Genomic DNA, 27,361 nt, shown 5'->3' on the forward strand with positions numbered 1-27,361 from the left:
TTAAACAAAGTTAAGGTTCACCAAATGGAAAGGTGTGAGGACTGGATATATTAGGATATTGGGGTTAACATAGATATAGAAACACATGTGAAATATATAATCACCAAAGACCTACGGAATACCAAGAGAAGACTACTCAACATTGTGTCACAAGCTACATGAGAAAACGATCTGAAGAAGTATAGATACATGTATATGTGTAAAAGAACTACATCTTACACACCTAGAACAAACAAAACATTTTAATCAAATTTGCTCTGATAAAAAATAAAAAGTAAAAAAAAGAACAAGAAAAAAAAGAGAGAAAAAAGGAAAAAAAAAGAACAAGAAGTAATGAGACATACACTTAAGGGACTTTTTGCTGGCACATTGCATTCTAGTTTACAACCAGAACACGACTTCCATTAAAGCTCTGTCATCACTAATAAAGCAGCTTTATAAGCAATGTTGAAGGTAGCTTAAAAGAATTCTCACTAATTATTGACAGTAACAAGAAAACAAACAAAAGTAAAAATCTCACGGCAAAAAGTATACATAGAGTAAGGGTAGTAGATCAAACACTTATTAAACTTCTGTAAAGAATAAAAGACAACAGTAGTATTTTTTTTAAAAGAGAGGGCCCAAATAAATCAGAACTGAAAGAGATGATGTTACAAGAGCCACCACAGAAATACAAAGTATCCTAAGATACACACAGGGTAACTCAGGGCTCAGACTGGACAGAGCCCACTCTCCATTCCCCTGTACATGACTTACAGGAGCCTCAGGAACTGAGGAGGGGGTCCTTGAGGAGAGGCACAAGATAGAAGATGTTAGGCATTAACATGACTGCATTCATTTTAAACATGCCTGAACTACATTCACATGAGATGATTTTGTCCTGTTTGTACATCAGCACCTCTAGTCGGAACTGCAGATCTTTGGTTTCACCATCTCTATGACAGCATTAGCTTCACCTGCTGTGGACCGTCTCCTATAGGATTTCTAGAACCACAAAACATCGAAGCTTCACAGGACCCAGAGTCTGTGCGACTCCACTCAGAGTCTCAACTGCACTCAGAGACTCAGAGTCTCAACAGAGACTCCACTCTTGGAGGACACACACAAAGTAGTGTGCACATCAGGACCCAGGGGAAGGAGCAGTCACCCCATAGGTGAATGATCATACCTAGCTGCTAGTTTTAGAGGGTCTCCTGCAGAGGTGGGGTGTGGCTGCGGCTCACCATGGGGACAACGACACTGACAGCAGAAGTTCTGGGAAATACTCCTTGGCGTGAACTCTCCCAGAATCCACCATTAGCCTCACCAAGAGCAAGGTAGGCTCCAGTGCTGGGTCGCCTCAGTCCAAAGAACCAACAGGGACGGATCCCAGTCCCATGCATCAGCAGACAAGCGGATTAAACTTTTTATTAAACTTTTATTTAATCCACAGACAAGCAGATTAAAGCTCTGCCCACCAGAGCAACACCCAGCTCTACCCACCACCAGTCCCTCGCATAAGGAAGCTTGCACAAGCCTCTCAGATAGACTCAATCACTGGAGAGCAGACAGCAGAAGCAAGAAGAACTACAATTCTGCAGCCTGTGGAAGGAAAACCACATTCACAGGAAGATACAGAAAATGAAAAGGCAGAGGACTTTATACCAGATCAAGGAACAAGATAAATCCTCAGAAAAACAACGAAATGAAGTGGGGATAGGTAACCTTCCAGTAAAAGAATTCAGAATAATGATAGTGAAGATGATCCAAGACCTTAGAAAAATAATGGAGGCAAAGATCGAGAAGATGCAAGAAATGCTTAACAAAGACCTAGAAGAATTAAGGAACAAACACCTAGAAGAATTAAAGAACAAACAAACAGAGATGAACAATACAATAACTGAAATGAAAAATACACTAGAAGGAATCAGTAGCAGAATAACTGTGACAGAAGAACAGATAAGTGACCTGGAAGACAGAAAGGTGGAAATCACTGCCATGGAACAGAATAAAGAAAAAGAATGAAAATAAATGAAGACAACCTAAGAGACTTCTGGGACAACATTAAATGCAACAACATTCGTATTATAGGGGTCCCAGATGGAGAAGAGAGAGAGAAAGGACTCGAGAAAATATCTGAAGAGATTATAGTTGAAAACTTCCCTAGCATGGGAAAAGAAATAGCCACCGAAGTCCACGAAGCGCAGAGAGTCCCAGGCAGGATAAACCAAAGGAGAAAAATGCCGAGACACACAGTAATCAAATTGAAAACATTAAAGACAAAGAAAAATTATTGAAAGCAACAAGGGAAAAATGATAACATACAACGGAACTCCCATAAGGTTAACAGCTGATTTCTCAGCAGAAAATCTACAAGCCAGAAGGGAGTGGCATGATAAATTTAACGTGATGAAAGGGAAGAACCTATCACCAAGAGTACTCCACCCAGCAAGTATCTCATTCAGATTTTTTTTCTTTTTTTTTTTTCTCATTCAGATTTGATGGAGAAATCAAAAACTTAACAGACAAGCAAAAGCTAAGAGAATTCAGCACCATGAAACCAGCTCTACAACAAATGCTAAAGGAACTTCTCTAAGTGGGAAACACAAGAGAAGAAAAGAACCCACTAAGACAAACCCATAACAATTAAGAAAATAATAATAGGAACATACATATTGATAATTACCTTAAACATGAATGGATTAAATGCTCCAACCAAATGACACAGGCTCACTGAATGGATACAAAAACAAGATCCATATATATGCTGTCTACAAGAGACCCATTTCAGACCTAGGGACACATACAGACTGAAAGTGAGGGGATGGAAAAATATATTCCATGCAAATGGAAATCAAAAGAAAGCTGGAGTAGCAATACTCATATCAGATAAAATAGATTTTAAAATAAAGAATGTTACAAGAGACAAGGAAGGACACTACATAATGATCAAGGGATCAATCCAAGATATAACAATTATAAATATATATGTACCCAACACAGGAACACCTCAATATATAAGGCAACTGCTAACAGCTATAAAAGAGGAAATCAACAGTAACACAATAATAGCAAGGGACTTTAACACCTCACTTACACCAATGGAGATCATCCAGACAGAAAATTAATAAGGAAACACAAGCTTTAAATGACACAATAGACCAGATAGATTTAATGGATATTTATAGGACATTCCATCTAAAAACAGCAGACTACAAGTTCTTCTCCATGGCACACGGAACATTCTCCAGGATAGATCACATCTTGGATCACAAATAAAGCCTCAGTAAATTTAAGAAAACTGAAATCATATCAAGCAGCTGTTCCGACCACAATGCTGAGATTAGAACTCAATTACAGGGAAAATAACATAAAAAACAAACACATGGAGGCTAAACAATACGTTTCTAAATAACCAAGAGATCACTGAAGAAATAAAAGAGGAAATCAAAAACTACCTAGAGACAAATGACAACAAAAACACGATGATCGAAAACCTATGGGATGCAGCAAAAACAGTTCTAAGAGGGAAGTTTATAGCAATAAAAGCCTACCTCAAGAAACCAGAAAAATCTCAAATAAACAATCTAACCCTACACCTAAAGGAACTAGAGAATGAAGAACAAAACCCAAAGTTAATAGAAGGAAAGAAATCATAAAGATCAGAGCAGAAATAAATGAAATAAAAACAATAGCAAAGATCAATAAAACTAAAAGCTGGTTCTTTGAGAAGATAAACAAAAATGATAAACCTGTAGCCAGACTCAAGTAAAAGAGGGAGAGGACTCAAATCAATAGAATGAGAAATGAAAAAGGAGAAGTTGTAACAGACACCACAGAAATACAAAGCATCCTAAGAGACCTCTACAAGCAACTCTATGCCAATAAAATGGACAACCTGGAAGAAATGGACAAATTCTTAGAAAGGTATAACCTTCCAAGACTGAACCGGGAAGAAATAGAAAATATGAACAGACCTATCACAAGTAATGAAATTGAAAGTGTGATTAAAAATTTTCCAACAAACAAAAGTTCAGAACTAGATGGCATCAGAGGTGAATTCTATCAAACATTTAGACAAGAGCTAACACCCAATCTTCTCAAACTCTTCAGAAGTTTTCAGGGGAAGGAACACTCCCAAACTCATTATATGAGGCCACCATCACCCTGATACCAAAACCAGACAAAGATACTACAGAAAAAGAAAATTAGAGACCAATATCACTGATTAATATAGATGTAAAAATCCTCAACAAAATACTAGGAAACAGAATTGAACAACACATTAAAAGGATCATGCACCATGATCAGGTGGGGTTTATCCCAGGGATGCAAGAGTTCTTCAATATACACAAATCAATCAATGTGATACACCATATTAACAAATTGTAGAATAAAAATATGATCATCCCAATAGATGCAGGAAAAGCTTTCAACAAAATTCAACACCAATTTATGATTAAAAGTCTCCAAAAAGTGGGCATAGAGGGAATCTACCTCAACATAATAAAGGCAGTATATGACAAACCCACAGCAAACATCATTCTCAATAGTGAAAAACTAAAAGCATTTCCTCTAAGATCAGGAATAAGACAAGGATGTCCACTCTCACCACTATTACTCAACATAGTTTTGGAAGTCCTAGACACAGTAATCAGAGAAGAAAAAGAAATAAAAGGAATACAAATTGGAAAAGAAGAAGTAAAATTGTCACTGTTTGCAAATGACACGATACTACACATAGTGAATCCTAAAGATGCCACCAGAAAACTACTAGAGCTAATCAATGAATTTGGTAAAGTTGCAGGATACAAAATTAATGCACAGAAATCTCTTGCATTCCTATACACTAACAATGAAAGATCAGAAATAGAAATTAAGGAAACAATCTCATTCACCATTGCAACAAAAAGAATAAAATACGGAGGAATGAACCTACATAAGGAGGTAAAAGACCTGTACTCAGAAAACTATAAGACACTGCTGAAAGAAATCAAAGATGATATAAACATATGGAGGTATAAACCATGTTCTTGGATTAGAAGAATCAATATTGTGAAAATGACTATAGTACCCAAAGCAAGCTACAGATTCAATGCAATCCCTATCAAATACCACTGGCATTTTCTACAGAACTAGAACAAAAAAATCTTAAAGTTTGTATGGAGACACAAAAGACCCCGAATAGCCAAAGCAGTCTTGAGGGAAATTAAAAGAGCTGGAGGAATCAGACTTCCTGACTTCAGACTATACTACAAAGCTACATTAATCAAGACTATATGGTACTGGCACAAAAACAGAAATATAGATTAATTGAACAAGATAGAAAGCCCAGAGATAAACCTACGTACCTATGGCTAACTCATCTATGACAAAGGAGGCAAAGATATACAATGAAGAAAAGACAGTCTCTTCAGTAAGTGGTGCTGGGAAAACTGGACAACTACACGTAAAAGAATGAAATTAGAACACTCCATAACACCATACACAAAAATAAACTCAAAATGGATTAGAGATCTAAATGTTAGACCAGACACTATAAAATTATTAGAGGGAAACAGAGGCAGAACACTCTATGACATAAATCACAGCAAGATCCTTTTTGACCCACCTCCTAGAGAAGTGGAAATAAAAACAAAAATAAACAAATGGGACCTAATGAAACTTCAAAGCTTTTGCACAGCAAAGGAAAACATAAACAAGACGAAAATACAACCCTCAGAATGGGAGAAAATGTGTTCAAATGAAGCAAATGACAAAAGATTAATCTCCAAAATTTACAAGCAGCTCGTGTAGCTCAATATCACAAAAACAAACAACACAATCCAAAAATGGGCAGAAGACCTAAATAGACATTTCTCCAAAGGAGATATACAGATTGCCAATAAACACATGAAAGGATGCTGAACATCACTAATCATTAGAGAAATGCAAATCAAAACTACAGTGAGGTATCACCTCCCAGCAGTCAGAATGGCAATCATCAAAAAATCTACAAACAATAAATGCTAGAGAGGCATTTACTGGAGAAAAGAGAATGTTCTTGCACTGTTGCTGGGAATGTAAATTGCTATAGCCACTAGGGATAACAATATAGAGGTTCCTTAAAAAACTAAAAATAGAAGTACCATGTGACCCAGCAATCCAACTACTGGGCATTTGCCCTGAGAAAACCATAATTCAAAAAGAGTTATATACAACAATGTTCATTGCAGTTCTACTTACAATAGCCAGGACATGGAAGCAACCTAAGTGTCCATCGACAGATGAATGGATAAAGAATATCTGGCACATATATAAATGGAATATTACTCAGCCATAAAAAGAAACAAAACTGAGTTATTTGTAGTGAGGGGGATGGACTTAGAGTCTGTCCTATACAGTGAAGTAAGTCAGAAAGAGAAAAATAAATACCGTGTGTTAACAGAGATATATGGAATCTAAAGAAAAAAGTTTATGAAGAACCTAGGGGCAGGACAGGATTAAGGACACAGACGTAGAGAAAGGACTTGAAGACATGGGGAGGGGGAAGGGTAAGCTGGGACGAAGTGAGAGAGTGCCATGGACATATATACATTACCAAATGTAATATCGATAGCTACTGGGAAGCAGCCACATAGCACAGGGAGATCAGCTCGGTGCTTTGCGACCACCTAAAGGGGTGGGATGTGGAGGGTGGGAGGGAGATGCAAGAGGGAGGGGATATGGTGATATATGTATATGTATAATTGATTCACTTTGTTATACAGCAGAAACTAACACTCCATTGTAAAGCAATTATACTCCAATAAAGGTGTAAAAGGAAAATAAAAAAGAAAGAAGCCCAGAGATAAACCTACACACCTATGGTCAACTAATCTATGACAAAGGAGGCAAGACTATACAATGGAGAAAAGACAGTGTCTTCAATCAGTGGTGCTGGGAAAAATGGACAGCTACATGTAAAAGAATGAAATTAGAACACCCCCTAACACCATACACAAAAATAAATTCAAAACGGATTAGAGACCTTAATGTAAGACCGGACAGTATAAAACTCTTAGAGGAAAACATAGGAAGAATACTCTAACATAAATCACAGCAAGATCTTTTTTGATCCACCTCCTAGAGTAATGCCATAAAAAAGAAAACTAAACAAATGGGACCTAATGAAACGTAAAAGCTTTTGCAAAGCAATGGAAACTACAAACACAAAAAGACAACCCTCAGAATGGGAGAATATATTTGCAACTGAATCAATGGACAAAGGATTAATCTACAATATATATAAACAGCTCATGCAGCTCAATATTAAAAAAACAAACAACCCAATACAAAAATGGGCAGAAGATCTAAATAGACATTTCTTCCAAGAAGACGTAGAGATGGCCAAGGAGCACATGAAAAGCTGCTCTACATCACTAATTATTAGAGAAATGCAAATCAAAACTACAATGAGGTATCACCTCACACCTGTTAGAATGGGCATCATCAGAAAATCTACAAACAACAAATGCTGGAGAGGGTGTGGAGAAAAGGAACCCTCTTCCACGATTGGTGGGAATGTAAATTGATAGTCACTATGGACAACAGTATGGAGGTTCCTTAAAAAACTAAAAATAGAATTACCATATGATCCAGCAACCCACTACTGGGCATATACCCAGAGAAAACCATAAATCAAAAAGACACATTCACCACAATGTTCATTGCAGCACTATTTACAATAGCCAGGTAATGGAAGCAACCTAAATGCCCACAGACAGACGAATGGATAAAGATGTAGTACATATATAAAATGGACTATTAGCCATAAAAAGGAATGAAATTGGGTCATTTGTAGAGACGTCAATGGATCTAGAGACTGTCATACAGAGTGAAGTAAGTCAGAAAGAGAAAAACAAATATTGTATATTAACGCATATATGTGGAACCTAGAAAAATGGTACAGATGAACCAGTTTGAAGGGCAGAAATAGAGACACAGATGTAGAGAACAAATGTATGGACACCAAGAGGGGAAAGCCATGGGGGGGGGGTGGCGGTGGGAGGAGTTGGGAGATTGGGATTGACATGTATACATTTATATGTATAAAATAGATAACCAATAAGAACCTGCTGTATAAAAAATAAATAAAATAAAATGAAAAATAAAATTTTTTAAAAAACGGAAGTTATTCCCTTCACATACATGTATTTATATGAATGAATTATTTCCATGCTTACATCTATAAGTACAAAAAAGAGGAATAAAACCTACCTTGAACCAAAAAAGAAAAAAACAAAACAGAACTCACCAGTTATACAGATGAAAACCCTATCAGGGCACTTGCTCCAGTGGTAGACAATTCTGAAGTTGGTCAGAGGTGGGGAATCATCTTGCATGCAGCCAGCAGCCCCCCCACAAGGAGTGTCCTCATTACAAGCCTGGGGCACCGTGCCGAGGCGTCTGTGAGTAAACGTGAGATGAGCCCCAGGCCAGCTTCTGCTGAACTGTTCCCACCCTTCCCAGGTAAAACACCTGAATATGTACAAGGACTTGAAAGCCTAGAGGAAGGGCCATGGAGCCACACGAGTGACAGCATGCCAGCCGACTTGGTGCCTGCAGGCCAGCCATGATGGTCCTGGCCCTGGGTGCTCTTCTGGAAGATTTCCATTTCCCTGCCTGAGATACCCGTCCTGTCCCTGCCCCCACTGCTTTTTTCCTTCCTCACTTCTGCCCAGGGAGAAATTCCAGCAGCAGGTATGGGTGACACATCCTCTTCTTTAGCAGGTGGCAGCCTGGCAACTGCTGCAGAAAGTCCAGCAGAGCCCCACTCACACTGGGCCACCCACAAAGCCGTGGCCTCTCACTCCCTCCCACCAGCCCAGCCCGGAGACTGCTGACAGGGCAGACAAAATGGCGTCAGGCACAGCTGCAGGGGCTCTTGCTGCCTGGAGTGGTATTTATATTAATCTCAACCCAGGCACACCTGGGGAGGGCTGGCCGGCACGGTAAGGCTGCCCAGGTCAGCCAATCATCACCCCTCAGGGGCTCACAGTTGCAGAAAATGGAACTTGCTGAACTGGCCGGGTCCAAGGAACAGGTGTGGGCTCCTGAGAGTCAGGATAGCCAAGGGGCTGCAGCTTTGGCTTGTTTTCTAATCATTTTATCTGGCCCATGAGTGGGAGACAACTTCAAGAAAACCCTCTCCTAATGAGAGGAACCCAGGAGTCAGGGAGAGGAGGGGTGGGTGGTGGTTGGAGACAGAGGCCTGGTGCCCCGGGTGCAGTGGAAGTCTCTGGAAGACCAGGTGGAGGGAGGCTGCACAGAGTGATGCCCAGGGTCACAGACCTGTCGCAGCTGCTGTTTGTTATTTCAAGTCCTGCTCTGAGGTGCTCTGTGTCAGCTGAGTGACAGGTGAGCTGGGGGTGCTCTGCAATGAGGGCTATGTGCATGGTTCCTGTGTGCCCAGCCCTGCCATGGTACCTGCAAGGGTAGCTCTGTATCCTGGGAGGGGCCTGACCATGAGAGCCCTGTGGGCTGGGGTGGGGGTGGGGTACCTGCCCAGGTGAGCTCCATATCCTGGGATTGGTCTGACCACGAGAGCCCCATGGGCTGCTTGGAACCTGGTAAAGGATGTCAGGACAGTCAGTGAAGCTACCGAGGATATACCTCCAGTTGCTCCTAATTCCTACACCCTGCTGGTCATTCTACCAACCACCAGGACATGGTATTCTGTATTAGTCTTCAATGATGCCTTCTTTTGTATTCCATTAGTCCCAGAGCCACAAGAAATTTTGGCTGGTGAGTGGCAGGACTCAACATACAACTAAAACAATACTTCCGGGGCGTCTTGCCCCAAGGGTTCAAAACTTCCCACACCATCTTTGGGGAAAGCTTAGCTAAAGACCTAAAAGTTCTACCTCTGGAAAAGGAAACCCTCCTTCAATACGCAGACGGCATTCTGATCGCCAGCCCTACTAAGGAGGCCTCTGAACTACCAAGCCAATAAAGGATAGAAGTTGTCCAAGAAAAAGCTCCAATATCACAGACTGCGGTGACCTGCCTGGGCTTCATTCTCACAGAAGGTCAGAGAAGCCCATCCCAGGAAAGGGAAGAAACCATTTGCAGCCTTACCCCTTTCTAAAACTAGAAGACAGCTTAGGGGTTCCTGGGGAGGCCAGGGTTTGCTGCTTCTGGATCCCTAACTACAGTCTACTAGCTGGGCCTCTATATGAAACACTGAAAGGAAAAGATGATGATCCTTTTGAATAGAATCCAGAAGTGGCCTTTCAAGAATGGAAAGAGCAGTCAATTCAGACCCTTGCCCTGGAACTCCCTAATTTAGCTAAACCCTTTGACCTTTACATTCCCGGTGAAAGGTGAATCGCCATTGGAGAATTAGTGCAAAAACTGGGACCACTTGGAATGGAACAACGCAAGAATGCCATCCAGGTAGGATAAACTACGGTCACCAAGGGGTTTGGCACACTGCCACATCTGGCCAAGATACTGGTGGTATCTAAAAACCTGGAAAGCAGCAGCCCAAAAGGCCACCTCCCTCCTAAGGGAAAAGGACCCCACGTGGTGATCCTAACCACCAACCATGCCCTGAAGTTGCAGGGTTCGCTCCGTGGGCACACCGACCTCGAGTGAGGAGGCCCTCCAACTCCAACATCCAGAGAGATAACCGGGGACAACAGGGCACCATGACGACTCGTGTGAACAGCACTTGACCTGGAGTTTCTCTCATAAAACAACAAGAGTGTGTCCCAAAAGAGTAGACTACTGCTTGCAGGACTTACTGCACCCAGAGGGGAGCTAATAATCTTGGCAGGGGAACCGTATATCACACTGTCACCATAGAAAAGCCTACAGACACCGTGATGATGGTGGCCAATAAGACCGGCTGGACTCCTGTTTACTTCAAAAGGCTGTTGACTCAGTGGCCATCATGGTCCTTGATCACCACTGACCCTGGACTGTCTGGGAGTTGAGCGGGCAGGGCTCTGACACCTGGTGCTGTTTGTACGTTAATTCAGGGGCCTAATTGAAGAAAGCGCAGACTACTGGTCAGAGCATCTAGGCTGGCAGAAACGGTCAGCCTAAGGTGGCCGAACAAATGTGGGGCTGGGTGAAACCGGCCCCCACAGCGTCTCTGCACATCTCTTTCCTGGACCCTTAAAGGTCATTAGAATCTATAACACTTCCAATGCTGGTGCTCAGGTGGACGAGCAGGGAGGCAGGGGGCCTGGGGACAATCAACGTCACCTGGAGGCTGCTGGGGAGAAGTTCTGACCCTCGCCCCCGGGTATGAGGGCTCCCAACTCAGCACTCAGCAGTTACAGAAGAAGGGTCTGCACCCTCAGCACTCCAAGAATGAGGAACGGGACAAAAGGCAGAGGAGGGTTTTGTCCCCAGCAAAGCCCATTAAAAATCCCTGGGAGATAAAAATAGAATCTGGGCAATAAAGTCAAGTCTAAACTTTTTTATCCTTTGTGCTTTGTCCAATTTCACGTGCTCCTAGGGTCCTGCATGCAGAGGTTCCACACCCGGCACTTCAGACCAGATTTCCTAGTGCAGAATGGCTGGGTCGACACCTCAGCTCCTGGGGCCCAGTGCAGACTCCGCGATATAGATCCTGAGGTACAGCCAGCCCGGCCCTCGAGAGCTCCGCCCCCTCCCTCCCACTGACTCTGACAGGATCTCTACACAGCAGCCCAGCCCACAGCCCACGGGGTAGTGCATGCTCTCACCTCTCCATTCTCTGATCAAAATATAAAGTTTCCTTTGCTTGTGAACCAAACTCAGTCTCGATCTGTTGGCGCCAATGACACTGGGCAGGGGGACACTTGTTGGGGTCCACTCTGGAGGATCAGTAACAGAAATTGAGACTATTGTAACTTCAATGAACAGATGTGTGAGCCAAACTGTAGTTAACATAGAACAGTGTATAAGGCTCGGGTAAAATAAGATGTTTCTAACACTTCCATTTGATATTTCCATCACTTTATTATAAGCAAGTTCAGTGAAAAGGTTTGTCTTATTTGTCAGGTCAATATTAGAGAAACGAAGTGATTTCTTTCCAAGGATGTACATCTAATAATCTTGGTTAAAGCTTCAATCTTGTTTTAAATGCTTTTCCATTGAAAATGATACCTCTCTTTCAGCTCCCCCATTTCTGAGAAGTATAAAATCTTATAATTTATTATTACCAAAGGGGAAAGGTGGGAGGACGGATAAATTAACAGTTTGGGATTAACACATACACACTGCTATGTATAAAATAGATCATCAACAAGGAACTACTGTATAGCACAGGGAACTACACTCAATATTTTGCAATAACCTATAAGGGGAAATAATCTGAAAAAGAATAGATATTTTTATTGACATCATCTATCAATGACAGTTAAAGTGTAACCTAAGGGAAGCTGGTGGTGAGTGCTTCTGACTCTGAAGACTTCAATCATCTAAAGTTTGGACTCTGTCTACTTCCCAAGGCCCTTAATGAACATATGTGTAGCCGTAGCTTAAAAAATTCCCCAGTTTGTGTTTCGGGGAGACAATGATTTTGAAAAAGCCCTGGTGTTCTCCTTACATGAATGGGACTCTTCCTACTGCTAAAACATGTCTGTCACACCCAGAGGATGGTATACCGTCTGATCGGGAAGAGTTTGGAAAAGGCATCTCATCTCCTCATCTCCTGGTGCTCCGGTTCACCCCTCCAGCTTCTTTACTAACAGTCTCCCCACTTGGAGATGTCAGCACTGTCAACATCCTGTTGCGTACAGTTTGGAATTTGTCCGGAGGATGAAGCGGAAGGATGAGGAACAATGAGAGACAGTCCTAGGTGTTCAGACAGGCACATGTCACTCTAATTTCCAATCAGGAAGACGAATTGACCAAAGGCTAGGTTTGCCCATGGAAACAGTATAGGGCTTGAGGAAACCCCACTGCTTTGTGGTCAGTTCCCATAAACACAAGTTGAACGATGGAATTCAGGGGCAGTAAAATTCACGAAACTGCAGAGTTGAAAATATCTATCACTGAAAAATGTCTTGAGGAAAGTCAGAGAAAAGGACTTGTAAGCAAGGGAGAATGGCAGGAAAGGGATTTGAGGAGGTAGAAAGGACTCGCCATCAAGCACAAGAAAAGGGGCTGAACATTGCCAACATTGCAGTTGGCCAAAAAGAGTGTATGCATTATTTTCTGTATATATTCAAGAAAAGGTATACACTTTTTTAGCTAACCAAACAGGTGGGCACTGGAAATCAATACTACAAAAGATATCACTTCGCATCAGTCAGAAGAGCCATCCTCATAAAGTGTAAACAACAGAAATGCAGGACAGGGCAAGGAGAAGAGGGAGCCCTGTGAGACTTATAGTGGAAATGTATATTGCCAACGGCCATTCTGGAGAAGTGTATTGTGTTTACTAAAGCATCTAAAAAATGAACTACAGAGCATAGGGCACTTGCACTCATGGGCGTATATCTTGGCAAAAACAAAAATCGAGAGGACAGCCACCCCAATGTTTACCGCCTCTCTGTTTTAAAGATCCTCGACTAGGATATAACTTAAATGTCTCTGGAGGGAAAAAATGGATAGAGATGTTGTACTTAGGTAGAGTGGAATATTACTCAGCCTGGAAATCAATGAAATATGGCCAGTTGTAACAACTCCGGAGGAGTTACGTATGATCATTCTAAGTGACATAATTCAAAAAGAAAAAGACACATATCATAAGATATCACTTAAAGGTGGAATCCAAAATGGCTACACATGAAATAAATTACAAAACAAAAACATAGTCAAATATGTAGAAAACACGCATAAGGCTGCTAAACGGGAAAGGTGGGGAGGGGTGAGGCATCATCCAGGAGGTTGAAATTAGCAAAGATACCATTCCAAATACCAAACTGATAATCAACAAGGCCTACACGGTAGCTAAAAGAACTGTACTCAGCACACTCAAGTCACTGGAAAAGAATATATACGACTGGTAAGAATCTGAAAAAGAATTTATTGATGTCTCTCTGTACGTGAATCAAGTGGATGTACAGCAGCAAGAAACAGAGCTTTGAAAATCAGCTGTAACCAATATAGTAATAAATTGAAAAAAATAAATGACAGAGAGACAGAGAGAACCTCTTACAACTTTTCCTCAGGGACGGTGATGCAACATGGTTTGAACACATCTAGACCCACAGCAGGATGAGACATAAAGCTGGGAACTGTTTGCGCTAAGAGAAATGTGAGGTTGGGTGAGGAAATGCACACTGTTTAAAGTAATACTACCTGGTACCATTCAATGGGTCCGAAATATGCAGGTTCAAGGGATCTTCCTACAGCTAAAACATGCACGGAAAACCCAGAGGACTGTACACCATGTGATCGGGAGATGTGTCTAAAATGCACCTCACTTATCCTCTCCTGGTGCTCCTGTTCACCATTCCAGCCATGTTACTTAGAATCTCCCCACTTGGAGAATCAGCACATTTAAACTTCTGTTTCACACATTTTGCAAATTGTGAGGAGGATGAACGGGAAGAGGGGGAACCAATGAGAGAATAGTTGTAGGGGTTTGGACGGGCACATATCCCTCTAATTTCCTATTAAGAATAAGAATTAAAAAAAGGCTCAGCCCGTCTCGCCGGAGCCAAAATAGGGCCTGAAGCAATCCTACGGGTTTGAGGCCAGCTCACAAAAGAGCAACTTAAAAAAATGGAGCTCAGGGTCACTGCAATTCACAAACCTGCAGAGTTATAAATGGAAACTAACATCCAAAAATATGTTGAGGTAAGGCAAAGAAGAGGATCTGAATGCAAGACAGAATTGCAAGAAACAGATTTCAAGAGATAGATTGGACTCGTCTTTAAAGCACATGATAAGCGGCAGAATTTCGACAATGATGCAGTTGGCCCAAAAGGGCGTATGCGTTTTTTCCTGATTATATCCAGGAAAAAACGCATACGCACCTTATGGGCAACGAAGCAAGCAAGCAATGCAAATGTGCACAACAAAGAAGTCTCATTTCCCACCGGTCAAAAGGGCCATCCTAAAAAATTGTAAAAACCAGAAATGCAGGACAGGCCATGGAGAACAGGGAGCCTTTATACGCTGATGGGCAGTGTGTGAACTGCCGAGAGCCACTCTGGAGAAGTGTATGGTGGTTCCTAAATCATCTAAAAAACAGAGCTACAGAGCATAGGACACTTCCAATCATGGGAGTATATCTAGGGAAGTCTAAAAATCAACAAGACACAAGCACACCACAGTTTAGGGCTACTCTGTTTACAAGAACCTGAACTTCAGTACACCTTAAATACCCCAGGAAAGAGAACAACGGATAAAGAAGATGTGGTACTTATGTACAATGGAATATCTCTTCACCATGAAATCAATGTAATAAGGCTAGTAGAAGGATAAAGAGTGGATTTAGGTCCGATAATACTACTTGAAATAAGTCAAACAGAAAAAGAAACATATCATAAGATATCACTTATAGAGGGAGGGTAAATATGGCTGCACAAAAAATGAATTACAAAACAGAACAGTGTCTCACATTTAGAAAACACACTTATGTCAGCTTAAGGGGAAAGGAGAGGTGGGGTGATGCATAAAACCAGAGTTTGAAATTAGCACAGATACCATTCAATAAACCAAATAGGTATTAGACAAGATCTACACCTTGCTCAATGAACTGGCCTCAACACACCCTATACACCGCAGAGAAATATATCTGAGTAATAAGAATCTTAAAACCCATGTATTGATATATCTCCATAAGGGAATCAAGTGTGTGCAGAGCGGCACAAACACAGCAGTGAAAATGAGCTAAACCCCATTATAGAAATAAATTTTAAAAACAAAACGCAGAAACAATGAAAGAGAGAAAAATTCGTACAAAATTCGCTCAGGGGCTGTGATGCAACCTCGATTGACCACATATAAACCCACAGCTGGATAAGACATAAGGCTGGACATTTGGGGCTGAGAGGATTGGTGAGCTTTGGTGAGCAACTGCCGAAAGTTTAATGCAATACTTCATGCTACTCATTCCAAGGGTCCCAACACCCCAGGTTGAAGGAAATCTTCCTACAGCTAAACCATGCTTGGGAAACCCAGCGACTGGTATACCATATGATCGGGAGAGGTTTCTAAAACGCACCTCATTGTTCCTCTCCTGGGGCTCCGGATTGACATTCCAGCCGCTTTACTAACAACAACCCCATATGGAGAGTCAATGCCTTTAAGTTTTGGTATCGCACAGTCTGCAGTTAGTGCGGAGGATGAATGGGAACAGGGGGAACCAGTGAGAAATTAGCTGTAGCGGTTTCAATGGGAACATGTCACTCTAATTTCACAGCAGTACGAAGAATTAACCAAAGGCACAGCAAGGCGCCACAGAAGAAGAATAGGGCCCGAAGGAATCCTGTGGTTATGAGGCAAGATCACAAAAATAAGAGCTGAAAAATGGAGATAAGGGCCACTGCAATTCAAAAACCTGCAGAGTTATAAAGGTCAACTATTTTCCAAAAGTATATTGAGGAAAGGCTATGAAGAGGCATTGAAAGCAAGGCCGAATTGCAGGAAACCGATTTCAGGAGGTAGACTGGAATTGCATTTAAAGCATAGGAAAAGAGGCAGAACGTTCACAATGATGCACATGGCCAAAAAGGGCGTATGCGTTTTTTCCTGAATATATTCAGGAAAAAACGCATACGCCCTTTTTGGCCAACCAAGCAAGCTTGCAAAGGCAATCTGCACTACAATGAAGTCTCACTTCCCCCCGGTCAAAAGAGCCATCTGAAAAAAGTGTAAAATCCAGAAAGGCAGGACAGTCCATGGAGAACTGGGGGCCTTGTTATGCTGATGGGCGGGATGTAAATTGCCACCCGCCACTCTGGAGAAGTGTATGATGTTTCCTGAAACATCTAAAAAACAAAGCAACAGAGCCTAGGGCACTTCCACTTATGGTCCTATAGCTTAGGGAAATTAAAATCAAAAAGACACAGCCACCCCAAAGTTTGGGACGGCTCTGTTTACTAGAACCTCGTTTACGGTACAAGTTCAATATCGCAGAAAGCGAAAACTGGATAAAGAAGTTGTGGTACTTACGTACAATGCAATATCACTCAGCAATGAAATCTATGTCATCAGGCCCGTAGCAGCATAATGAGTGGATTCAGGTACGATGATTCTAACTGAAATAAGTCACACAGAAAAAGAAACATCATAAGATATCACTAATACATGGAATGTAAACTTGGCTACACAGGAACTGAATTACAAAACAGAACAGGGTCTCAAATTTAGAAAACCAACTTATGCTTGCTTAAGGGGAAAGGTGAGTTGGGGTGCTGCATAAAACCAGAGATTGAAATGAGCACAGATACCGTTCCATAAGCCAAATATGTAATAGACAAGAGCTACTCCTTGCTTAACGAAATGGACTCAACACCCCATATTAAACGCCTAAGAGTATACCTGACTAGTAAGAATCTTGAAACCTATGGATGGATATGTCTCCGAAAGAGAATGAAGTGTGTGTACAGTGGCATAAACGCAACAGTGATAGGATTGGTGAGGTTCGGTGAGCAAATGCAGACCCTTTGAAGTCATATTGCATGGTAGCCATTCCATGGGTCTCAACTCTCCAGGTTGAAGGGATTCTTCCTTCAGCTAAAACATGCATGTGGAACCCAGAGTATGATCCACCATGTGATCGGGAAACGTGTTCAAATGTGTCTCAGTTTTTGTCCCCTGGTACTCAGGTGCAACATTCCAGACGCTTTACTAACACTCTCCCCACTTGGAGAGTCAGTGCCTTGAAACTCCTGTTTGGCCCAGTTTGCAATTTCTGTGGAGGATGAACAGGAATAGGGAGAACCAATGAGAGACTAGCTGGAGGTGTCTGGACGGGCAAATTTAACTCTCATTTCCCACCAGGAAGAGGAATTAACCAAAGGCTCAGCGTGCCGCGCCGGAAACAGATTAGGCCCTGAAGCAATCCTGCGGTGTTGCGGCCAGCTCACAAGAAAGCGAGTTGAAGAAAGGAGCTCAGGGGCACTGTAATTCACAAACCTGCAGAGTTATAAATGACAGCTATCGTCCAAAAATATATTGAAGTAAGGCTGCCAAGAGGACTTGAAAGCGGGGCAGAATTGCAGGAAACCGATTTCAGGAGGTAGACTGGAATTGCATTTAAAGCATAGGAAAAGAGGCAGAACGTCCACAATGATGCACTTGGCCAAAAAGAGTGTATGCGTTTTTTCCTGAATATATTCAGCAAAAAACGCATACGCCCTTTTTGGCCAACCAAGCAAGCTTGCAAAGGCAATCTGCACTACAATGAAGTCTCACTTCCCCCCGGTCAAAAGGGCCATCTGAAAAAAGTGTAAAATCCAGAAAGGCAGGACAGTCCATGGAGAACTGGGGGCCTTGTTATGCTGATGGGCGGGATGTAAATTGCCACCCGCCACTCTGGAGAAGTGTATGATGTTTCCTGAAACATGGAAAAAACAAAGCAACAGAGCCTAGGGCACTTCCACTTATGGTCCTATAGCTTAGGGAAATTAAAATCAAAAAGACACAGCCACCTCAAAGTTTGGGACGGCTCTGTTTACTACAACCTCGTTTACGGTACAAGTTCAATATCGCAGAGAGCGAAAACTGGGTAAAGAAGTTGTGGTACTTACGTACAATGCAATATCACTCAGCAATGAAATCTATGTCATCAGGCCCGTAGAAGCATAATGAGTGGATTCAGGTACGATGATTCTGTGTGACTGAAATAAGTCACACAGAAAAAGAAACATCATAAGATATCACTAATACACGGAATGTAAACTTGGCTACACAGGAACTGAATTACAAAACAGAACAGGGTCTCAAATTTAGAAAACCAACTTATGCTTGCTTAAGGGGAAAGGTGAGTTGGGGTGCTCCATAAAACCAGAGATTGAAATGAGCACAGATACCGTTCCATAAGCCAAATATGTAATAGACAAGAGCTACTCCTTGCTCAACGAAATGGACTCAACACCTCATATTAAACGCCTAAGAGTATACCTGACTAGTAAGAATCTTAAAACCTATGGATGGATATGTCTCTGAAAGAGAATGAAGCATGTGTACAGCGGCATAAACGCAACAGTGATATGATTGGTGAGGTTCGGTGAGCAAATGCAGACCCTTTGAAGTCATATTGCATCGTAGCTATTCCATGGGTCTCAACTCTCCAGGTTGAAGGGATTCTTCCTTCAGCTAAAACATGCTGAAGGCTGAACCACTGCTGCTATGAAGAAACACTGTGTTTAGGGTTGATGCTGGGAACACTTCCCTGCGTCTCTCTCTCTCTCTCTCTCTCTCTCTCTCTCTCTCTCTCTCTCTCCCAAGCAGAAGGTCGACTTCAGAGGCAGCCTGACAAACGTACAATTTGCCCCTGAACACTACCCCGGGTTTTGTAAGACACAAGGACAGTTTGGCCCATCCCCGGGAATTACGTCGTTGAGGCCATTCAGCCCACGCAGGACTACCCTGGTGCCTAAGTCTTATCAGCGAAGGTCCAGGGTGCTGCTTGAGTCTCTTTCTGTTGGTCAGAAACTACAAGTGCATGTGCTGGGTTCAATTTTGATATTGGTTACCTAAAGCGAAGAGCATAATTTTCCAGGCGGGAGAGCTGAATGTGGGGCCTCAAAGTGTCCTGAGAAACAGTGCGGTTCCTCGTGTTCTCTTCACAAGTAGAATGGCTATGTGCGGGGAAAGGGAGTTTGCCTAGAGAAACACTCTGTTTACTACGCTGTGCAGGAGGCCTCCGGGCGCCCTCTATCCATCAACGGAACACTCTACTGTTCCACAACGACCCAAGTGAGGTTCAGGTATTCCCTCCACGAATTGACGCGTGCAGAGGTTTTCCAGGAAACCTTAGGCGAGTAGTGCATTGAAGTTAGTATGCCTTTCCTAGGGTCCCCGCTGCCTCACCACGTCCCTTGGAAGAACACTGTGTACCGAGACTCTTCTTGGCCCCCTGAGCACCTTTCCATTGTCAAAGTCCTCAGGATCACCTCTTTGAATGCAGACTGAGAAGCGACAAAGTCTCCTCTTTGCTGTAGAGCTAGATAGCCACGACATTCAAAAGTGCCCCTGAACAGAGGTGTAGAAGGTCCTAGGTGGCATGCCAGGGGCTCCCACTGCTGATGCTGAGGAGCCATGTGAGACACGGTGCGTAGTGTTCATTCTGGGTGTACTTACCTACCGGCTCTTCCTGGCAAGCTGTAACTCGACCTTTGATGCAGTCTGGAAAATGGACAGTTTCCCCCCCGAACACTGCTAGGCTTTTGGCAGGTTCAGGGAGCACCTAAATCTGATACCTAGCACCTTTAAGAGTTCATGCCATTCGCACAGCGCACAACCAACTCCCTGGCTACAAACCTATTCAGAGAAGGTGCCACCGTCCTCCTGTGGTCCCCTTCGGTTCCTGAGAAACTATACGCACGTGGGCTGTGTTCAACTCTGAGACCGGGATCCTTAGAGAACTGTAGTACCTCCCAACGGGAAAGAAGGATCGTTCAGCGTGAAAGCTGCCTGAAATACAGTGTTCTGTCAGTCCATTCTTGCATGCTGGAATGTCTTTGGAAGGAAATTGGAATTTTCTTGAGAGCGGTGGTGGGTTTCCGCTTCCATTCCTGGGGCATCCCAGAGCCGCCTTTACACAGAAGGAACACGACACTGAGCGCCAAGCTGAAGGCAAGGTCCAGGAATTGCATCCACAAATGCCAGGCAGGCGTGCAGCATTTCCCAGGGAGCCCTACTCAAAGCAGTGGCTAAACGCTAGTGGGCTTTTCAGGACTCCTGGGACTCCCGCGCCCTCAGCACGTCTCACGGCAACACCATGTGTACCGGTTGTCACGTCTTAGGCGACCTACCAACGTACAGGCCCCTAGGCCCTTCGCATCGTCTCTTGGAACGAAGAGTGAATTCAATGCAAAACACTGCTCTCTTTGTTGCACCGTTGGATTGCCCATCGTTCAAAAGTCCTCCCGAACACGGGTCTGGCAGGTCTTAGGTGGACCGCAAGCGGTCCCCGCTGCTGAACCAGGACGGCAATGAAAACACCCCCTGCTTAGCGTTCGCACTGGGAACACGAAGCTGCCCTCGCTTGCCAAGCAGACCGTCGACTTTAGGCGCAGCCTGACAAACGGACTTGTTGCCCCTGCAACACTGCCTGAGCTCTGGTAGGATACAAGGACACTTTTTGGCCTCACCTAAGGAATTACGTCCGTCACGCCTTTCAGCTCCCTGTGTGCCGAAGTTTTATCAGGGAAGGTCCAGGGTGCTCCTTGAGTCTCTTTTCGCTGGTCAGAAGCTACACGTACGTGTGCTGCGTCAAGTCTGACCGAGGGGCCTAATGAGAAAAGCATTATTTTCCCAACGGGAAAGCAGGACACTTGCGGCCTCAGATTTAAGTGAAAAACAGCGTTGTTGCCCGTGCCCTCTTCACAGTGGTAATGCCGAGTGATTGAACGGCAGGTTTCCTAGGCTAACAGACAGTTTCCTACTCGTTACAGGAGGCCTCCAGCAGCCCTTGTTCACATAACGGGAAAGCCAGACCTGTCCCCCAGGCTCAACGTAATGGCAGGGTTTCCACGCACGACTTGACGTGTACAAACGATTTCCATGAACCCTTAGGGAAAGCAGCGCATTATCGCTGGAATGCTTCTCCCAGGACTCCCTCTGCCCCACCATGTCCCTTTGGAGGAACACTGTGCACTCAATGACTCCCGTTGACCGATTGAGCACCGTTCGGCGACCCAGGTACCTCCGGATCACCTCTTGGAACGCAGTGTGAAAGGCAGCAAACTGTTGCCTTCGTTGGATAGAGAGATTGACAAGTCTTTCAACTGTGCCCCGACCCGAGTTCTGGAAAGTCTTCGGTGTGATGCCAGTGGCTCTCAGGGCTGACCCTGAGCTGCAATGTAACAAGCTCTGTGCTGACTGTTCATTCTCCGCTTACATACCTGCCGTCTCTCCCTGCCCAGCAGAAACTCGACTTTACATGCTGTCCGGAAAACGAACGGTTTCCTCCTGAAGCCTGCTAGTCTTTTGGCAGGTTCAAGGACACCCAGATCTAGCTAGCGCCTTAAAACGCCTATGTCACTCGGACAGTGCTCATCTCCCTGCGCAAGATATTATTCTGAGAAGGTACCACAGTGCTTCTTGTGTCTCTTCTGGTGCTTGAGAAACTACACGTACGTGGGGCTGCGTTCAACTTTGATGCCAGGACCTTAGGAGAAACGTTGGATTGTCCCTAGTTGAACGAAGAATCCTCGTAGCCTCAAAGGTGCCTAAACACAGCGTTCCCCTAGTCTTCCCTTGCATGCTGGAACGTGTCTCAAAGGAAAGGGTGCTATGCAAGAAAGAAGAAAGGTCTTTCCACTTCCTTGCCTGAGGCGTGCCAGAGCCCCCTTCGCATAAAGGGCAGACCACACTGGTCACGAAGATCCAAACAAGGTCCGGGAATGGCATCCACAGTGCCTGCAGGCATGCAGCATTTGCCCAGAAGCCTTAGTCAAAGCAGTGGCTTGACGCTAGGGTGCTGGTTCAGGACTCCTAGGACTCCTGGGTCCTCACCACCTCACATGGAAAACACTGTGTACCCAATGTGTACCCAATTCTTAGGGGACCCAACCAAATACAGGTACCTGGGCCCTTCGGATCGTTTCTCTGCAAGAAGAATGAAAGGCGACACTCTGCTCCCTTCGCTGCCCGTCTAGACTGCCGAGCTTGCAAAAGTCCTCCCGAACACAGGCCTAGCAGGTCTTCGGTGTTATGCCAATGATCCCCACGGCTGAACCACTGCTGCTATGAAGAAACACTGTGTTTACGGTTCATGCTGGGAACACTTCCCTGCCGCCCCTCTCTCTCTCTCTCCCTCTCTCTCTCCCTCTCTCTCTCTCTCTCTCTGCCAAGCAGAAGGTCGACTTCAGAGGCAGCCTGATAAACGTACAATTTGCCCCTGAACGCTACCCCGGGTTTTGTAAGACACAAGGACAGTTTGGCCCATCCCCGGGAATTACGTCGTTGAGGCCATTCAGCCCACGCAGGACTACCCTGGTGCCAAAGTCTTATCAGCGAAGGTCCAGGGTGCTGCTTGAGTCTCTTTCTGTTGGTCAGAAACTACAAGTGCATGTGCTGGGTTCAAATTTGATATTGGTTACCTAAAGCCAAGAGCATTATTTTCCCGGCGGGAGAGCTGAAAGTGCGGCCTCAAAGTGTCCTGAGAAACAGTGCGGTTCCTCGTGTTCTCTTCACAAGTAGAATGGCTATGTGCGGGGAAAGGGAGTTTGCCTAGAGAAACACTCTGTTTACTACGCCATGCAGGAGGCCTCCGGGCACCCTCTATCCATCAACGGAACACTCTACTGTTCCACAACGACCCAAGTGAGGTTCAGGTATTACCTCCACGAATACCTGACGCGTGCAGAGGTTTTCCAGGAAACCTTAGGCAAGTAGTGCATTGAAGTTAGTATGCCTTTCCTAGGGTCCCCGCTGCCTCACCACGTCCCTTGGAAGAACACTGTGTACCGAGACTCTTCTTGGCCCCCTGAGCACCTTTCCGCTGTCAAAGTCCTCCGGATCACCTCTTTGAATGCAGACTGAGAAGCGACAAAGTCTCCTCTTTGCTGTAGAGCTAGATAGCCACGACATTCAAAAGTGCCCCTGAACAGAGGTGTAGAAGGTCCTAGGTGGCATGCCAGGGGCTCCCACTGCTGATGCTGAGGAGCCATGTGAGACACGGTGCGTAGTGTTCATTCTGGGTGTACCTACCTACCGGCTCTTCCTGGCAAACTGTAACTCGACCTTTGATGCAGTCTGGAAAATGGACAGTTTCCCCCCCGAACACTGCTAGGCTTTTGGCAGGTTCAGGGAGCACCTAAATCTGATACCTAGCACCTGTAAGAGTTCATGCCATTCGCACAGCGCACAACCAACTCCCTGGCTATAAAACTATTCAGAGAAGGTGCCACCGTCCTCCTGGGGTCCCCTTTGGTTCCTGAGAAACTATACGCACGTGGGTTGTGTGCAACTCTGAGACCGGGATCCTTAGAGAACTGTAGTACCTCCCAACGGGAAAGAAGGATCGTTCAGCGTGAAAGCTGCCTGAAATACAGTGCTCTGTCAGTCCATTCTTGCATGCTGGAGTGTCTTTGGAAGGAAAGTGGAATTTTCTTGAGAGCGGTGGTGGGTTTCCGCTTCCATTCCTGGGGCATCCCAGGGCCGCCTTTGCACAGAAGGAACACGACACTGAGCGCCAAGCTGAAGGCAAGGTCCAGGAATTGCATCCACAAATGCCAGGCAGGCGTGCAGCATTTCCCAGGGAGCCCTACTCAAAGCAGTGGCTAAACGCTAGTGGGCTTTTCAGGACTCCTGGGACTCCCGCGCCCTCACCACGTCTCACGGCAATACCATGTGTACCGGTTGTCACGTCTTAGGCGACCTACCGATGTACAGGCCCCTAGGCCCTTCGCATCGTCTCTTGGAACGAAGAGTGAATTCAAGGCAAAACACTGCTCTCTTTGTTGCACCGTTGGATTGCCCATCGTTCAAAAGTCCTCCCGAACACGGGTCTGGCAGGTCTTAGGTGGACCGCAAGCGGTCCCCGCTGCTGAACCAGGATGGCAATGAAAACACCCCCTGCTTAGCGTTCGCACTGGGAACACGAAGCTGCCCTCGCTTGCCAAGCAGACCGTCGACTTTAGGCGCAGCCTGACAAACGGAGTTGTTGCCCCTGCAACACTGCCTGAGCTCTGGTAGGATACAAGGACACTTTTTGGCCTCACCTAAGGAATTACGTCGGTCACGCCTTTCAGCTCCCTGTGTGCCGACGTTTTATCAGGGAAGGTCCAGGGTGCTCCTTGAGTCTCTTTTCGCCGGTCAGAAGCTACACGTATGTGTGCTGCGTCAAGTCTGACCGAGGGGCCTAATGAGAAAAGCATTATTTTCCCAACGGGAAAGCAGGACACTTGCGGCCTCAGATTTAAGTGAAAAACAGCGTTGTTGCCCGTGCCCTCTTCACAGTGGTAATGCCGAGTGATTGAACGGCAAGTTTCCTAGGCTAACAGACAGTTTCCTACTCGTTACAGGAGGCCTCCAGCAGCCCTTGTTCACATAACGGGAAAGCCAGACCTGTCCCCCAGGCTCAACGTAATGGCAGGGTTTCCACGCACGACTTGACGTGTACAAACGATTTCCATGAACCCTTAGGGAAAGCAGCGCATTAACGCTGGAATGCTTCTCCCAGGACTCCCTCTGCCCCACCATGTCCCTTTGGAGGAACACTGTGCACTCAATGACTCCCGTTGACCGATTGAGCACCGTTCGGCGACCCAGGTACCTCCGGATCATCTCTTGGAACGCAGCGTGAAAGGCAGCAAACTGTTGCCTTCGTTGGATAGAGAGATTGACAAGTCTTTCAACTGTGCCCTGACCCGAGTTCTGGAAAGTCTTCGGTGTGATGCCAGTGGCTCTCAGGGCTGACCCTGAGCTGCAATGTAACAAGCTCTGTGCTGACTGTTCATTCTCCGCTTACATACCTGCCGTCTCTCCCTGCCCAGCAGAAACTCGACTTTACATGCCGTCCGGAAAACGAACGGTTTCCTCCTGAAGCCTGCTAGTCTTTTGGCAGGTTCAAGGACACCCAGATCTAGCTAGCGCCTTAAAACGCCTATGTCACTCGGACAGTGCTCATCTCCCTGCGCAAGATATTATTCTGAGAAGGTACCACAGTGCTTCTTGTGTCTCTTCTGGTGCTTGAGAAACTACACGTACGTGGGGCTGCATTCAACTTTGATGCCGGGACCTTAGGAGAAACGTTGGATTGTCCCTAGTTGAACGAAGAATCCTCGTAGCCTCAAAGGTGCCTAAACACAGCGTTCCGCTAGTCTTCCCTTGCATGCTGGAATGTGTCTCAAAGGAAAGGGTGCTATGCAAGAAAGAAGAAAGGTCTTTCCACTTCCTTGCCTGAGGCGTGCCAGAGCCCCCTTCGCATAAAGGGCAGACCACACTGGTCACGAAGATCGAAACAAGGTCTGGGAACGGCATCCACAGTGCCTGCAGGCATGCAGCATTTGCCCAGAAGCCTTAGTCAAAGTAGTGGCTTGACGCTAGGGTGCTGGTTCAGGACTCCTAGGACTCCTGGGTCCTCACCACCTCTCATGGAAAAACACTGTGTACCCAATGTGTACCCAATTCTTAGGGGACCCAACCAAATACAGGTACCTGGGCCCTTCGGATCGTTTCTCTGCAAGAAGAACGAAAGGCGACACTCTGCTCCCTTCGCTGCCCGTCTAGACTGCCGAGCTTTCAAAAGTCCTCCCGAACACAGGCCTAGCAGGTCTTCGGTGTTATGCCAATGATCCGCACGGCTGAACCACTGCTGCTATGAAGAAACACTGTGTTTATGGTTCATGCTGGGAACACTTCCCTGCCGCCTCTCTCTCTCTCTCTCTCTCTGCCAAGCAGAAGGTCGACTTCAGAGGCAGCCTGACAAACGTACAATTTGCCCCTGAATGCTACCCCGGGTTTTGTAAGACACAAGGACAGTTTGGCCCATCCCCGGGAATTACGTCGTTGAGGCCATTCAGCCCACGCAGGACTACCCTGGTGCCAAAGTCTTATCAGCGAAGGTCCAGGGTGCTGCTTGAGTCTCTTTCTGTTGGTCAGAAACTACAAGTGCATGTGCTGGGTTCAATTTTGATATTGGTTACCTAAAGCCAAGAGCATTATTTTCCCGGCGGGAGAGCTGAAAGTGCGGCCTCAAAGTGTCCTGAGAAACAGTGCGGTTCCTCGTGTTCTCTTCACAAGTAGAATGGCTATGTGCGGGGAAAGGGAGTTTGCCTAGAGAAACACTCTGTTTACTACGCCGTGCAGGAGGCCTCCGGGCACCCTCTATCCATCAACGGAACACTCTACTGTTCCACAACGACCCAAGTGAGGTTCAGGTATTCCCTCCACGAATTGACGCGTGCAGAGGTTTTCCAGGAAACCTTAGGCGAGTAGTGCATTGAAGTTAGTATGCCTTTCCTAGGGTCCCCGCTGCCTCACCACGTCCCTTGGAAGAACACTGTGTACTGAGCCTCTTCTTGGCCCCCTGAGCACCTTTCCGCTGTCAAAGTCCTCCGGATCACCTCTTTGAATGCAGACTGAGAAGCGACAAAGTCTCCTCTTTGCTGTAGAGCTAGATAGCCACGACATTCAAAAGTGCCCCTGAACAGAGGTGTAGAAGGTCCTAGGTGGCATGCCAGGGGCTCCCACTGCTGATGCTGAGGAGCCATGTGAGACACGGTGCGTAGTGTTCATTTTGGGTGTACTTACCTACCGGCTCTTCCTGGCAAGCTGTAACTCGACCTTTGAT

Source organism: Tursiops truncatus, unplaced genomic scaffold (assembly GCF_011762595.2).
Source record: "Tursiops truncatus isolate mTurTru1 unplaced genomic scaffold, mTurTru1.mat.Y mat_scaffold_103_arrow_ctg1, whole genome shotgun sequence".
NCBI classification, from domain to species: domain Eukaryota; kingdom Metazoa; phylum Chordata; class Mammalia; order Artiodactyla; family Delphinidae; genus Tursiops; species Tursiops truncatus.